Raw genomic sequence first — 4,263 nt, forward strand, 5'->3', positions numbered from 1 at the left:
TTCTTCGTCTACGTTTGTTTGCTCTCTCCATCTCATTCAAAGCAGTCAGGACTGGTTTGCTTCCCCCTTCTCTGGAAATTTGCACTAGGAACCATTGTTAGAATCAGAATCCTGATCTGAGAGCACGATGAAAAATGTTGCACTCCAACTTGGACATTGGGGAGGAAAATGTTCATGCATACGTCAGTATGGTACTCAAACAGCTGCTTACACCTTTTAACTTTTAAACCTGAGAAGCAACAGGTAGTTTCTACGTTGCCCCCGGGGATAGTGTACTCTTCTGTACTTTGCTTCTATACAAACAGCTCAAAATTTTAAAGTCATGTTGTCGCTCATACCACCAAACAACCTTGCACGGCATTACACATTCCCCCCCAAATAGATCTTGCCCTGAATGCGAGACCAGACAAGGAAATAATGCCGGCACGTAAAACTAACTCGTAAATACATCTCTTTTTGGCTTTTTTTGTTTTGTTTTGTTTTGTTTTGATGCTTTGTGGGGCTTAGCTGTACTTCAGTGAGAAGAATGTCTTCTGGTGTGAACTGAAATTATACCTCTATGCCACAATGTCCCTCTATTTTTATTTTTTTTTGGGGGGGGGGATGGGGAGGGGAGAGGAGGGTGTTGATAACTCCTTGTGGACACCTGAAGGAGTTGCAAAATAATAAAATTTTTGTCATTGTTGTTTTTCTTTTCCATCTGGTCATAAAATGAAGGTCCCATTTTCTGGCTTTTGGCAGAGTACAAGTGTGCTGAAACCGTTCACGTTACGTAGACTGTATTTGTCTGAAATGATAGTATCATACCTATAGTCTGCTGCAGGCTCAAAAGCAGCCTATGCCTCCTGGACTGTTTTATGCCTTTGCTTTTGTTACTACGTCCTTGTAAGTCTTCAACAGGGAAATGAAATTACCCTATACAGAAGAAACACCATCCAGAAGAAACTTCAGGTGCTAGGGCCTGAATTTTCACTGAAACCAAAGGCAGGTATCTTACTGACGTGAAGAAAGGGGCTTTAATCTATCCTGGTTTGTTTACTAATGAAGGAGCGTGAAAGAGATGCATGTCCTTGTCTCTGAAGAGGAGGTGAAGGAACAGCTAGTGCAAGGAACACAAAATTCAGTTATGCCGAACTAACAGGTGGTTGTATCCCAGCTTGGAGACCGCAACACAGAATCACCTAGGTTGGAAGAGACCTCCAAGATCACATAGTCCAACCTCTGACGTAACACTAACAAGTCCGCTACTAAGCCGTATCCCTAAGCTCCACAACTAAACATTTTTTAAAGACCTCCAGGGATGGTGACTCGACCACTCCCCTGGGCAGCCCGTTCCAATGCCTAACAACCCTTTTGGTGAAGAAGTTCTTCCTAACATCCAGCTTACACCTCCCCTGGTGCAACTTTAGCCCATTCCCCCTCGTCCTATCACTAGGCACATGTGAGAACAGACCAACCCCCACCTCGCTACAGCCTCCTTTAAGGTATCTGTAGAGTGCGATAAGGTCACCCCTGAGCCTCCTCTTCCCCAGACCGAACAATCTCAGCTCCCTCAGCCGCTCCTCATAAGACTTGTTCTCCAGATCCCTCACCAGCTTTGTTGCCCTTCCCTGGACTCACTGGAGCCCCTCAATATCCTTCTTGTAGTGAGGGGCCCAGAACTGAACATAGTACTTGGGGTGCAGCCTCACCCCAGAGCCAAGTACAGGGGCACAATGGCTTCCTTAGTCGTGCTGGCCACGCTGTTTCTTGTATGAGCCAGGATGCTGTTGGCCTTCTTGGCCACCTGAGCACACTGCTGGCTCATATTCAGTCGACTAGCCACCAGTACTCTCAGGTCTTTCTCTGCCAGGCAGCTTTCTAACCACTCAGATGGCTTTTCCAACCAGCTTCAAACTTCCAGATCTAGAGGAACGCTTCGGCTGCAGCCTAAAAGCCACGTGCACGTAAGCTGTCGCAACCCAGCCAACCTTCTTCCCATGACCTGCCAGGAAACAGCAATGTAGGCACGTAACCAAATTAAAGCCAAAACTCGCAGCCCAGTCCTTGACCTGAATAGTGAGTGAGGATCCGGAGCCTGGCATTTATGCGTGATAGCTTCTATGCAGCCGAAGTAAATACACCCCAGGTGCCCTGAGCTGGAGGACCACGATGGTGGGAATGATCAACTCCCAACTGACCCTGAACGTGTGCGGGATTTGCTGCTCCACCTGGATCTATACAAGTCCGCGGGACCGGGTGGGATTCATCCCAGGGTGCTTAAGGAGCTGGCTGGCGCCATTGCGGGACCTCTCTCAATTATTTTTCAATGATCTTGTGAATCTGGAAAGGTCCCAGTGGACTGGAAGGTGGCAAATGTCGTACCAATTTTCAAGAAGGGCAAGAAAATAGACCGTGGCAACTACAGGCCTGTCAGTCTCACATCAGCACCTGGTAAAATCCTGGAGAAGATGATCCTTGAAATTCTTGAAGCGCACCTGGGGGACAATGCAGTCATTGGTCCCAGCCAACATGGGTTCATGAGGGGTAGGTCCTGCCTAACAAATCTGAATTCCTTTTATGATAAGATCACCCATCTAGTTGATCAAGGGAAACCAGCTGACGTGATCTTTTTGGACTTGAGCAAAGCTTTTGACACGGTTTCCCGTGGGATCCTACTGGACAAAATGTCCAGCATACAACTTAACAAGCACATCATATGGTGGGTGAGCAATTGGCTGACAGGCAGGGCTCAAGGGCTTGTGGTAAATGGGGCCACATCAGGCTGGCGCACGGTCACTAGTGGGGTCCCTCAAGGCTCCATTTTAGGGCCGGTCCTCTTCAATGTTTTTATAAACGATTTAGATGTAGAACTAGAAGGTGTTTTGAGCAAATTTGCTGATGGCACCAAACTTGGAGGAGCTGTAGACTCAGATGAGGGTGGAAAGGCCTTGCAGAGAGATTTGGGCAGACTGGAGAGATGGGCGATCACCAACCGCATGAAGATTAACAAGAGCAAGTGCCGGGTCCTGCACCTGGGACGGGGCAACCCTGGCTATACGTACCGACTGGGTGACGAGATGCTGGAGAGCAGCCCCGCAGAGAGGGATCCGGGGGCGGTCATTGATAGCAAGTTGAACATGAGCCAGCAGTGTGCCCTGGCAGCCAGGAGGGCCAACCATATCCAGGGGTGCATCAAGCACGGCATTGCTGGTCGATCGAGGGAAGTGATTGTTCTGCTCTACTCTGCGCTGGTGTGGCTTCACTTCGAGTACTGCATGAAGTTCTGGGCACCACAGTACAAGAAGGACATTAAACTGCTGGAGGGTGTCGAGAGGAGGGCGACGAAGATGGTGAAGGGCCTAGGGGGGAAGCCATATGAGGAGCGGCTGAGGTCACTGGGCCTCTTCAGCCTGGGGAAGGGGAGGCTGAGGGGGGACCTCATTGCAGCGTACAACTTCCTCACGTGGGGGAGTGCAGAGGCAGGTGCTGACCTATTCTCCGTAATCACCAGTGATAGGACCCATGGGAACAGTGTTAAGCTGAGGCAGGGAAGGTTTAGGCTGGACGTCAGCAAGAGGTTCTTCACCGAGAGGAGGGTGGTCGCACACTGGAACAGGCTCCCCAGGGAACTAGTCACTGCACCAAGCCTGTCTGAATTTAAGAAGTGATTGGACTGTGCACTTAGTCACGTGGTCTAAACTTTTGGGTAGACCTGTGCGGTGCCAGGAGTTGGACTTGATGATCCTTACGGGTCCCTTCCAGCTCAGGATATTCTATGATTCTATAAATAGCGTAGTCAGAGGTCATGGGGCTAGATTTAGAAAAGTCCTGCATAAGGAAGGGATCTCAGAGAAGAAAATGTAAATAACATTAATATCAAGAAAAGGAATTCTGATTGCTAAATTCTTTATCTGTCATGACTAGACAGATGAAAATCTATGGCGGCAAGTTTGCCTTTAAGGTCATTTTCTTTTTTATTAATTTCTTTTATTTATTTGTATTTATTTTTTTTAACAGGCTCTGCATTAATTTTGCTCACAGAATGACTAACAGAAATATGACCCTTGTGCACCTTTTGTAGTTAATTCATCAGGTCAACTGTAACCACTAAGCCCCTTGTCAGGTTATTTCTACTAGTGATAAGGAGCAATAGACCTTAAAACTTTGAAGCCACGTAGACGAGCTTATTCCACAAGGTCTCTTGGCTCCACCCTTGTTAAGTGAAACCTGCCAGGTGTAGGTCATTTGACCTTTGCTATATAGGAAGCCTGAGGACTTGTG

The sequence above is a fragment of the Anas acuta genome, chromosome 2, assembly GCF_963932015.1.
Source record: "Anas acuta chromosome 2, bAnaAcu1.1, whole genome shotgun sequence".
In the NCBI taxonomy this organism is placed as follows: domain Eukaryota; kingdom Metazoa; phylum Chordata; class Aves; order Anseriformes; family Anatidae; genus Anas; species Anas acuta.